Genomic DNA, 12,592 nt, shown 5'->3' on the forward strand with positions numbered 1-12,592 from the left:
CTGTTGCAATTTTAGAGTTTTTTTAATACTGGTAGCCAGATTTTGTTCATTTTTGTGGTTTTCTCCTTTTTGTTGAAATTGTCCACATGCTTGTGTATTTCAATGGCTTCTCTGTGTAGTCTGACATGGTGGTTGTTGGTGTGGTCCAGCATTTCTGTGTTCTCAAATAAAATGCTGTGTCCAGGTTGGTTCATCAGGTGCTCTGCTATGGCTGATTTCTCTGGTTGGAGTAGTCTGCAGTGCCTTTCATGTTCCTGGATTCTTGTTTGGGTGCTGCGTTTGGTGGTCCCTATGTAGACTTGTCCACAGCTGCATGGTATACGGTAGACTCCTGCAGAGGTGAGAGGATCCCTCTTGTCCTTTGCTGAACGTAGCATTTGTTGGATTTTCTTGGTGGGTTTGTAGATTGTTTGTATGTTGTGTTTCCTCATCAACTTCCCTATGCGATCAGTGGTTCCCTTGATGTATGGCAAGAACACTTTTCCTCTGGGTGGATCTTCGTCTTTATTCTCGTGGAAACACAACAAATTACAATAAAATAAAACAGAAATGCAAACAACAGCATAGCAAAGTGCAAAAACATATGAATACAATAAGCAATGTGCACAAAACATAAGGAAGCAATAAGTAAACATAATAACAGTGAACGGGCCGCATGTACAATGAAATGATTTAAAAACTCAGGGTGAGATAAAGGAGAATTATTTGCAAGGGAGAACTCATAGAGAGACAGGCCATCGTACAAGGGGAGGGGCAAACTCCTAGGACAAGAAAGTTGAGGGGAGCAATAGTTTAAGATTATGTGGCTAATCTCCAAAAGCGCAACAGCAAAGCCAGGTCTTGAGATTCTTTTTAAAGGTTTCTAAGGTCGGGGCTTTCCTAATCTCTCCGGGCAATGAGTTCCAGAGTCGGGGGGCCACAGAGGAGAAGGGTCTCTCCCTTGTACCCACAAGGCAAGCCTGAGAAACTGGCAGGGGCAAAAGGAGGGCCTCCACCCAAGAACGAAGAGCTCAGGCTGGTTTATGGAGAGAAGGGCTTTATAGGTATAATATTGAAAAAAATTAAAGAGCTCATTAAAAAAAATAGAATAAAAAAATAAATTCATAAGTGTACTGCAGGTTAGCCAAATCCAATACAATTATGTATATATTGGTTTGCTGTGAGTTTTCTGGGCTGTATGGCCATGTTCTAGCAGCATTCTCTCCTGACGTTTCACCCACATCTATGGCTGGCATCTTCAGAGGTTGTGAGGTCTGTTGGAAACTAGGCAAATAGGGTTTAGGTATCTGTGGAATGTCCTGAGTGGGAAAAAGGACTCTTTGCTGGAGGCAAGTGCAAGTGTTGCAATTGACCACCTTGATTAGCATTGAATGGTCATGCAGTTTCAAAGCCTTGCTGCTTCCTGCCTGGGGAAAATACTTTGTTGGCATATTATTTTAGAACACAGAAATACTGAACCACTCGAGCAACCACCATGTCAGACTACACAAGAGAAGCCACCGAAATCCACAAGCATGTAGACAATTTCAACAGAAAGGAGGAAATGATGAAAATGAACAAAATCCAGCTACCAATATTTTAAAAAATCCTCTAAAATCAGGACAGTAGATAAAGAAGAATACTCAAACAACACAGGAATTTCAGTCATGAAACAATCGGGGCCAGCTAACACCTCGAAATAAAGGATTCCCCCAGGCAGCAACTAGCCAGGCTTTGAAGCTGCAGTGCCATTAAATGCTAATCAAGGTGACCACACTTGCCTCAAGCAGGCAAAAGTTCTTTCTCCCACCTGGACATTCCACAGATATATAAACCCCACTTGCCTGGTTTCCAACATACCTCACAACCTTTGAGGATGCCTGAGATAGATGTGGGCAAAATGTCAGGAGAGAATGCTTCTGGAACATGGCCATACAGCCCAAAAAACTCACTGCAACCCAATGATTCCGGCTATGAAAGCCTTTGACAACACAATTATGTATATTGTGTATAGAAGGAAATAAAAACAAAACAAAATTTGCCAAGAATGCATCTAGAATTAATGCGATTTGACACTTCAACTGCCATGGCTCAAGGCTATGGAATCATGGGAGTTGTAGTTTTACAAGGAAAAATCCATGATTTCCAATGTCCCATTGTATACACAGGTGTGGGAAAATGACGAGTCATATATCAAATGACAAAATTAAGGTTTGATTTTTGGATTTTTAAACTGTGGAAGGTTGAATCTATGGATGCAGAATCTGTGGCTACGGAGGGCCAACTGTACTGGTAGAACACCTATAATCAGGCATGTAGCCGGGGGGGGGGGCTCAAGGGGCTTCAGCCCCCCCCCCCCCCCCCGAAATTCTCATGGTGGTCCACGAGAAGGCCTTACTGGTGCATTATTTAAATGGTTATGTTTATTCATATCATGATCTGATCACCATGCTCAATATATCCCATATACATGGGGGTATTGGGGTAACGATACAAAAAGTTTGTTAGGGTAGACCCTCTTTCACTCAGACTCAGAATCAAAATCCTGCTATGGGCCTGCCTATCATAATTCATAGTTGGCATGTTTCTTTTTCCCTGACTTAGGGAATATTGTCATGGCAGTTACAGTGGAATAATAGCACTGTAGCTATGAAGTGTGATAGGGATCATCACATGTCTAGCAGTGCATTATGCTGCCTTGAGGTGTGGTGGAGTCTCTTTCTCTGGGTGCTTTAAAACAGAAGCCTGGTGGCCATTTGTTGAGAGTGCTTAACTTGTTTATTCCCACAGGGCAGAATAGGGTTGGACTGTGACGCTTGTGGTCTCTTCCAATTCTTTGTAAAGTAAACTGTAAGCTCTGTGCAATGCCATCTGTGTTGACACAGGGTTCCACATCGTGAACAAAAAGATAGCTGCTTTAAAAATAAGTCTTTATTTTGTTTGGAGACAGGACCGGAAGAGCAGGAAGCAAGAGGGCATTTTCTATCTTGATGTCCTGAGCTGAGGCTCATTATATCATCATTCTGTTTGTTATCTGGGCAGAGCTGTAGCAGGAGCTTGTCTATCCTGTGCTTAGGCTTTGGTTTCTTTTTGACTTCTTATTGACGTAGAGTCATAGAATAACAAGCAGGAATTAAGGGGACAGCAAGCAACTTTTGCAGAGAGCGTTTGTGTGCTGTGGTTGATGGGCTTGAAGATGCTTAAGGAAACTGGCAGAAGGTCGGGTACAATGAGGCAGTTGGTGCACCTACACTGCAGAACAGGGATGGGTAAACATCGGCCCTCCAGGTGTTTTGGACTTCAACTCCTATAATTCCTAACAGCCGATAGACTGTTAGGAATTGTGGGAGTTAAAGTTCAAAACACATGGAGGGCTGAAGTTCGCCCATGCATGCTGGAGAATGAACGCTGTTTAACACCACTTGAACTGCCATGGTTGAATGCTATGGAATCATGGGAGTTGTAGTTTGGTCAGGTACCAGCCCTCTTCGGCAGAACAAGTTAGAGACCGTGTAAACTACAGCTCTCACGATTCCATACTATGCAGCCATGGCAATTAAAGTGGTACCCAACAGCAGTGTAAATTTGGTCTCATGATGTGTATTTTAAACACATTGAATTGAAAGTACATGTATGAAAAGTAATATAATCACTGGGTTGCTGTGAGTTTTCTGGGCTGAAAGGCTATATTCCAGAAGCATTCTCTCCTGACATTTCGCCCACATCTATGGCAGGCATCCTTAGTCTATTGGAAACTAGGCAGCCTCAACTAGTCTCAGCCTCCCAACCTCTGAGCATGCTTGCCATAAATGTGGGTGAAACGTCAGGAGAGAATGCCTCTGGAACATGGCCATATAGCTCAGAAAACTCACAGCAACCCAGTGATTCTGGCCATGAAAGCCTTTGACAACACAATATAATCTCTCTCTTTCTAAGGTGCCTTTGCTGTGTTGATCTACGTTGTTGCTGTTATAAAAGAAATTGAACAACGCTGCAGTAAAATAAAGACAGATCCCATGGCACTAGCGTTTGGTTTTGCATCAACTATGGAAGCATTGTGGTTATGACTATGGCAAGCAGCAGGCCCAGTTTTTGCTCAATGTGAATTTGTTTAACTCTTCCTGGAATGGGCAGACATGTGTCATGTGATGATGAGTCCATGTAGTCATGGTCTAAAAACAATATGCACAAGAGGAAGTTTTCTATCTGGAAAGTTTGGTTGTTAAAATGATGAAAAACAGTAGTGGGTATTTGTACAAGAGAACTCTGAGCTCAGACAACACGCAATGTCTCTCCAATCTTTTTTCGTATCTAATGGTATCGAAAGGGTGTTTTGCATCGGGACACCAAATGCTCATTCTGGGTTATTGATTCTATGACATCACATACTATATGGGAGCCATCTCAGGTATGTACCTGAGGTGGCTCCTGTATGAGGCATTGTAAGATGCTGGCTTCAGGTGACAGAGCACAAGGGATGGCAAACTACACATTTCCTCTCGAAGGTCTTTGCTAACAGTGTGGTTGTTCTTTCGCTATGATGAAGACTTTGGTAGGAAAATGGTTGACATATGGCTCTCCAGAGTTTACTAGGTCAAAAATATCTTGTGTTAACAGAGCTGTTTAAAAGAGACCATTGTTAAGGGTCTTCCTGGGGCTTGTCTGTAGTGGGTAGTGATGGTGGAGGTGGGAAGGCGACATGTGCCTTTCAAAGATTGACCATATACAATCCAGATTATCTGCTTTGAACTGGATTATATTAGTCTACACTGCCATATAATCCAGTTCAAATCAGATGATCTGGACTGCATAGGGCAGCGTAGATGGGGCCTTAGGCTTCCCCTGATACAAACGCATAAACTCAAGTGGCCATGCTTTATTACACTCTCACCTAGCAAACAATGCCAAACACATTATTGACATTCATAGCTATCTAATTTGTTTTAATGCTTCTATTGTTACCATTTTATTAATGTTTAAGATTGATAAGTATAGTATTACACACAAAGACACATTTTAATGCATGCTTCTTGTGATATTCGCTGTGAGGGAGTAGCATTTCCCCTGAATATGCCTGATTTTAGTACCATTTGAATGCCCTTTAAGTACATTAGTTTATTTCCTGGAAATTCAGCACATGCTTTGATGGCCACCACTTTGAGTAGCACTGCTTTGCAGCATGATGCTATATATGTCTACAAAGAAGAAAGAAGCATTGAATTTCTTTGGATTTACCTTATGGCAAATGTTTATAATTGTGCACGGTACACTATGAAAGCCTTCTTTACTGCAAACACTCTGTACTGCTCCCATATCACCCCCTTAGAGTGCTTGGAGGCAGAAAGGGTGGTCTTTAAAACAAAGACAAAATAGCTTTTGCAATACCTCTTGCTGTGCAAACTGAGTAATGTATGCATTTACATAAGAAACCAAATGATTACCTCCAGAAAGTTAAAGAGGACTTTACCTTAATTTTGAGTTCCAATTCATCTGCACAGTAGGAACATAAGCAAATGCTTGGTAATTAAAAGCAGCAACTGTATTAAAACAGCACTTCTGGAGAATGCGGGCATCGATCCCGCTACCTCTCGCATGCTAAGCGAGCGCTCTACCATTTGAGCTAATTCCCCTGCCATATACAAGGGCCCTTCCACACAGCCCTATATCCCAGAATATCAAGGCAGGAAGTCCCATATTATGGACTCAGATAACCTAGCTCAAAGCAGATATTGTGAGATTTTCTGCCTTGATATTCTGGGCTATATGGCTGTGTGGAAGGGCCCGCAATCTATTGAATAGCAGGTTTTAAAATACGCCCAAAAAGGAGCAAGCTGGATAATTTGGGCATTCTTTTCATGTGCCCAGTGTATGCCTTTGAGCTGATTTCATTCCCATTTCTTTTACAGCATGGGATGTGATCGGAAATTCTGTTTCAATAGGAGCTGTGGTGGCTAACATGGCAAAATCTTTTACATATTTTCTGATAGATAGCAGTAGGGACTGAAGCAAATAATGAGGTAGGGTTTACAGTGGAGTTGGTATAGCCAGATCTTTGGTGGATTGATTCAGTTTGTTGGAGCATGCAAGGAATCTGTGAGTGTGTAGGTGTCAACTGTAAAATGAGATGCATTAAGCTGATTGGTTGTGCAATGCCTAGGGAGATGGCTGAGCCTGGGACTTTTGGATACTGTTACATTTTTGTTCAGGCTTGAGCTATGCAAGTGCAGAGAGAAGAAGAAGCAGAGACACAGTTTGAAGTGTACTCTTGCTTCATGAGCTGCTGAAGGAGTTTATCTACATGGACAAAGAAAGACCATTTTAAATATCTCATAAAAGGACATTATGTGAGTTGATGCAACTGATCACATGATTGTAAATAAGTTGTTCTGATTTACGAAGAGTAAATTAACCTGCTCTAGCATCCTGCCATCTCACAAATACTCAGGTTCTCTCCAGCTTTAATTTTAGCTTTTGTCATTTTATATAAAGGACAACATTTTAACATGCCATTACATATAATGAGGCTTGAGCACCCACGGATATTTGTATCAACAGGGGGTCTTGGAACCAATCGTGAGAAGAGACAGGGCCTTCTCAGTGGTGGCTCCTTTGCTCTGGAACTATCTCCCCAGTGAGAATAGGTCAGCATCCTCCTTCCTGGCCTTTAGAAAGAAAGAAAAAAGACATGGTTGTGGGACCAAGTCTTTAGCCAGTAAAATAATGCAGTGCAAAGAATAATTAGGAAATATGTGTAATGAAAATTGGAATGGCTACAGTGTACGATTTTTGGATCGTGTGATTTTAATATTTATAGTAGATGTTTTTAGTGCTTTGTCTTAATATTTGAATGTTTATGCCTTATATTTAATGGTTTTAATTATTTTAATTTATAGTTATATATTAGTGTTTAGTTATTATGATTTTTTCTTTCCTTTCTACATGTATATTGGCATTGAATTTTGCTGTTAGTATGTTGTAAATCACCTTGAGTCTCATCCCCCTCAAGGGTGAGAAAGGCGATATATAAATATAGTAAATTAAATAATAAATAAAATAATAAATATCAAGACTCCACTGTATAAACATGAAGACACCTCCATTTGTATACTTACTGAGTAATATTATAAAAACTGCAGGATATGCAGTAGGAGGGAGTAGAGTACTTGCTTAGCATGTGAGAAGTAGTGGGATCAGTGGCCACATTCTCTATTTTTTCTCCCCTTTCTGTCACTCATTTTTCAGTAGCTGTTGGTCTACCATTTTAATAATGCCTGCCATAGATGCAGGCGAAACGTCAGAAGAGAATGCTTCTGAAACATGGTCATACAGTCTGAAAAACTTACAACCCAGGTCTACCATTCCTTTGCAATGCCTAGGGAGCTAGTGATTTCAAGATAGTTCCCAGATAGCTTTGAGCAGCTTATATATTTCTGAATTAAGTGCCAAGTCAAAAGTTGGTAAGGAGTTAAAACCCTCCAGATAATAGGAGGGGTCAGGATATGTGGAACAGAAGCAGAAACTCATTCAGAAAAAAAGAGAACACTGAAATATTCTAGGTTATTTAAAGTTTCCTTTGCAAGGACAGGTTGTTATCTATGATATATTCTGGCTTATAGGGAGCTCTGGCGTAGGCTGGTCCATGAGGTCACGAAGAGTCGGAGACGACTGAACGAATGAACAACAACATTCTGGCTTATAAGACTCTCCATTTGATCTGCCTCTATTTCTTTAAATTCCTAGCGGAGGAAATTGAACCTAGCATTTTGTATTGCTCAAGGGAGTAAAGAGCACGTGATGGCATTATCCGGAAAGACCAGTTCCTGTGATGACTCATCTGACAGTAGATGGTGAAAGGGAATTACCAGGAAGGGGAATTAGCTCAAATGGTAGAGCGCTCGCTTAGCATGCGAGAGGTAGCGGGATCGATGCCCGCATTCTCCAGTTCGGTTTTTTCCCCTCTTTGCTCATTTTAGTATAGAGATCACAAATACATAAATAAATGATGAAGAGATGGTTTGTTAAAATGTTGGGAGTGCTGTTGTTTTGAAAAAGGCTTCCTGGTTACATCCTATGCTGCAAAAGAAATGGGAAGGGAATCAGCTCAGATGGCAGAGTACTCACTGAGCATGTGAAAAGAATGCAGAAATTCTCAAGCTTGTTCCTTTTTTTTTGTCTGTATTTTAAGACCAACTATTCAATAGAATGCGTTTTACAAGTATTTGTGAAGTTTTTCAAAAAGCGTTCCAAGTAAGGTATACAGAAGGGGAATTAGCTCAAATGGTAGAGCGCTCGCTTAGCATGTGAGAGGTAGCGGGATCGATGCCCGCATTCTCCACAGTTCATGTTTTCCTTTGTGTATATTAATAAAGAGAATTTCCATTTGAAAGCGTGGCTACCTTTTTGAAAATTGAAAAAGAGTTTTGTGGCCACAGCCTATGTTTCAATGTATAGAATAATCTGCAAGATAGATTCTTACAATTTCATGACAAAACTTATAAAGGGGGCTTCATGATCACAACTTCCTATGGAAAATGCATAGGAGGGGAATTAGCTCAAATGGTAGAGCGCTCGCTTAGCATGCGAGAGGTAGCGGGATCGATGCCCGCATTCTCCACTTGGTGGGCTTTTTTAAAAAAAGAAGTATATTTCAGTGAATGGAGAAGAGCAAAGCACAAACCACCTATTACAATGCAGTCTGAGCTCTGCCACATGCACAACGGAAGACCTCCTTATAGCAACACCAGAGGCGCTCTAAGTGGTCAAAGGATATTTAGTATAATGCTAAGTTTTTTAAACTTTGTTTTTTTTACAATGCATCACAACTGTTTCTCAAGTCGCTCCTGACACAGAAAACAAAAATTACAACTGTACCCTCTGTTTGCTTCTGATAAATAGTGTATGGTATATTCAGTAGTGTAAAGTTTTATGTTTAGATGAAAATTGTAAGTGTTTTACTATAGAAACCTATGGTGCTAATTGCAGGGGAGGGAAATTAACTTAATTCAGCACTGAACAACAATAGAAGGTTAAAGGACCATATTAGTCACAATCCTCATTCCCCACACTCCAGCTTTTACTTCTGGGGCTCAGACAGTTGTCATTGGTGGTATAAATGCCCTTCACATACCACAAAGTGAATTTTGGAGCAAAAGTTGCTATTTAAAAAAATACACAAAAAATCTCCTGAGTCCTGGGTTCCATTGGGGCATACTTTGCCCCATCACAGCTTAAATTATAGATCACACTATTCAAGAAACATTGGGGTTCATTTTTGTTTTGGGTTGCTGTGAGTTTTCCAGGCTGTATGGCCATGTTCCACAAGCATTATCTCCTGACATTTCACCCACATCTTTGGCAGGCATCCTCAGACGTTGTGAGATCTGTTGGAAACTAGCCAAGTGAGGTTTATATATCTGGAATGACCAGGGTGGAAGAAAGAACTCTTGTCTGCTTGAGGCAAGTGTGAATGTTGCGGTTGGCCACCTTCGTTAGCATTTAATGGCCTTGCAGCTTCAAAGCTTGGCTAGTTGCTGCCTGGGGAAATCATTTGTTGGGAGATGTTAGCTGACCCTGATTGATTCTTCTCTGGAATTCCCCTGCTTTTTAGGTGTTAAGGATTTCAAAGGATTCTCTGTGTAGTAAGACATGGTGGTCATTAGAGTGGTTCAGCATTTCTGTGTTCGCAAATAATATGCTGTGCCCAGGTTGGTTCATCCAAGTGCTCTGGTATGGCTGACTTCTTTAGTTGAATTAGTCTGCAGTTTCTTTCATGTTTCTTGATTTGTGCTGCATTTGGAAGTCCCTACATAGACTGATCCACAGCTGCATAGTAAATGGTAGACTCTTGTAGAGATGAGAGGATCCCTCTTGTCCTTTGCTGATTGAAGCATTTCCTGGATTTTCTCAGTGGATCTGTAAATCATTTGTAGGCTGTATTCCTGCATTCCTTGGCTCATATTATTTGTATACATTTTGGTATACATAATGTTCAGTATAGTGCATTATTTCAGTTTTGTGACTCAACTTGCAAAGGGTTTTGTGATCACAAGCTCCCTATACAATGTGTATGGCAGGGGAATTAGCTCAAATGGTAGAGCGCTCGCTTAGCATGTGAGAGGTAGCGGGATCGATGCCCGCATTCTCCAGAAGTGACTGTTTTTAATATATCTTAACATGATAGTTCTTGTCCATGTTCCTGCTTGCAGTTGCATGGAAAACCCAACTGCAGATTCCTTGTTTAGTTAGCTGGAAATAGCTTTATAGGAATGCCTGTCTTATAATGGCACATCTTCAGTTTGACAGGTAAGACATATCAGAGAAACAAACACTAATTTTATTAAAGGAGGGGGACAAATATTTAGGCATATCTGGTAGACTTCATCCCTTCCCCTATTCCCCTTCCTTTTGTGTCATATTATTTAGATTGTAAGTCTAAGGGCTGAGAGTTGTCAAATGAAAAATTGTAAACCCTTTTTGCCTTAAAGTGAGTATATAAATGAACTTTCTAGGTTACGTAAGACGAGTACAGAGGGTATATACCTGCCAGAAGCAACAGATTTTAGGACTGATTATTCTTTCATTCCTGCTTCTAGGAAGCCAGTCCTCTCTCCTTGTTGAAGCATTAAGATGAGTCATCAAGATTCCAGGCATAGTTGCAGACTCTTTTGTGATAACACCTTCTTTCTTCACAACTTTCTCACCAAGCTGCAACCGAGGGGAATTAGCTCAAATGGTAGAGCGCTCGCTTAGCATGCGAGAGGTAGCGGGATCGATGCCCGCATTCTCCAGTTGGCTTTATTGTGTTTTAATAGAAAGTGCTAAGCTGTTACGCTTTCCAAATGCATGTTGTTTTAGAGGAAGGTTATATACTATACTATGTAATATGGGTAGAGAAACAGAAGCCAAAACATACAATGAGTTTGTGGTGATCTACACATGAAAGCTTAAATATATATCTCATAAAAATACTTACCCTCCAGAAAGTACTCCTACAATTTTGCCATACATTTATATCTTGTGATACTGTAATAAAATAAAAATTTTGAGTTTCTTTATTTCTAAATTGATAACATTATAAACAGTTTTAAAGTTTTTGTATATATTGATTCAGTGCATCCAAAATAAGGTAATTGTAATAAATGATACTGAATGGCTGAGTTTTTGTATTGATTTAAAAATGTTTTTAATGTTTTAATTGTATATTTTGGATTGTTGTGGCATCGAATGGCTTCGGGATTGAGAAAGATGTGATAGATATATTGTAAATAAATAAATATTCCAGGCTGTATGGCCATGTTCCAGAAGCATCCTCTCTTGACATTTCACCCACATCTATGGCATGAATCCTCAGAGGTTGTGGTCTCTTGGAAACTAGGGAAGTGAAGTTTATATATTAGTGGAAAAATGTCCAAGGTGGGAGAAAGAACTCGTCTGTTTGAGGCAAGTGTCAATGTTGCAGTTGGCCACCTTGATTAGCATTTAATTGCCTTGCACCTTCAAAGCTCCCTGAAGGAATCCTTTGTTGGGAGGTGTTAGCTGGCTCTGATTGTTTCCTGTCTGGAATTCATCGGCTTTCTGAGTGTTGTTCTTTATTTGTTGTCCTGATTTTTGAATTTTCTAATACTGGAAGCCAGATTTTGTTCATTGTCATGGTTTGTTCCTTTCTGTTGAAATTGTCCACATGCTTGTGGATTTCAATGGCTTCTCTGTGTAGTCTGGCATGGTAGTTGTTAGAGTGGTCCAGCATTTCTGTGTCTAGGTTGGTTCATCAAGTGCTCTACTATGGCTGACTTGTCTGGATTGAAGTAGTCTATAGTGTCTTTCATGTTCCTTGATTCATGTTTGGGCACAAATCCCTAATACCTCCCAATAAATGATTCCCTCAGACAGGAAGCAGCCAGGCTTTGAGGCTACAAGGCCATTCAATGCTAATCAAGTGGCCAATTACAACATTAACACTTTCCGCAAGCAGATACATGTTCTTTCTCCCACCCTGGACATTGCACAGGTATTTAAACCTCGCTTGCCTAGTTTCCAAGCGATCTCACAAACTTTGAGGATGCCTGCCATAGATGTGGGTGAAATGTCAGGAGAAAATGCTTCTGGAACATGGTCATACAGCCCATAAAACTCACAGCAACCCAGTGATTCCAGCCATGAAAGTCTTTAACACGACTATAATGAAATTGGTTACTTTTTAAATGCCACTTTCTTCCTTTCTCTCACCTATGTATGCTGAAAAAATTATATGTGTGATTTAATCACACTGGGAATACTAGTAGAAGACCCAATATATCATCATTATTTGATATGATACAAGGATCCCTTCACACTACCAATTATAATACCATCATTTCATTTCAATGCCAACATCTTATAGAATCCTAGAATTTGTAGTTTAGGGAAGGATATGAGAATTCTTTTCTTAGTCTGAAAGCTCTAGTGTTGAATAAAATCCACAACCTCACGATTCAATAGGATGGACCTATAGCAGTTAAAGTGGAATTCTAATACTATAATTGTATAGTGTGAAAGGATCCACAGTTGAGATATAGTAAGTAATCACACTCTTCTGCAATAAAATTGCCTTCTTTTGAGCATCATGTACTGTCTC

At 40.3% G+C, this 12,592-nt stretch overlaps 4 non-coding genes across 4 annotated transcripts; 3 read left to right on the forward strand and 1 right to left on the reverse strand.

Moving 5' to 3' along the window:
- Positions 1-5,536: 5,536 nt before the first annotated feature.
- TRNAA-AGC (transfer RNA alanine (anticodon AGC)) lies at positions 5,537-5,609 on the reverse strand. The gene has a single exon. It is a non-coding gene; the product is annotated as a tRNA-Ala (tRNA).
- Positions 5,610-7,847: 2,238 nt separating this feature from the next.
- TRNAA-AGC (transfer RNA alanine (anticodon AGC)) lies at positions 7,848-7,920 on the forward strand. Its single transcript has one exon. It is a non-coding gene; the product is annotated as a tRNA-Ala (tRNA).
- Positions 7,921-8,520: 600 nt separating this feature from the next.
- On the forward strand, positions 8,521-8,593 carry TRNAA-AGC (transfer RNA alanine (anticodon AGC)). The gene has a single exon. It is a non-coding gene; the product is annotated as a tRNA-Ala (tRNA).
- A 2,100-nt stretch (positions 8,594-10,693) lies between these two features.
- TRNAA-AGC (transfer RNA alanine (anticodon AGC)) lies at positions 10,694-10,766 on the forward strand. The gene has a single exon. It is a non-coding gene; the product is annotated as a tRNA-Ala (tRNA).
- Positions 10,767-12,592: the final 1,826 nt, after the last annotated feature.

This window comes from Anolis sagrei, chromosome 4 (genome assembly GCF_037176765.1).
Source record: "Anolis sagrei isolate rAnoSag1 chromosome 4, rAnoSag1.mat, whole genome shotgun sequence".
Taxonomy (NCBI): domain Eukaryota; kingdom Metazoa; phylum Chordata; class Lepidosauria; order Squamata; family Dactyloidae; genus Anolis; species Anolis sagrei.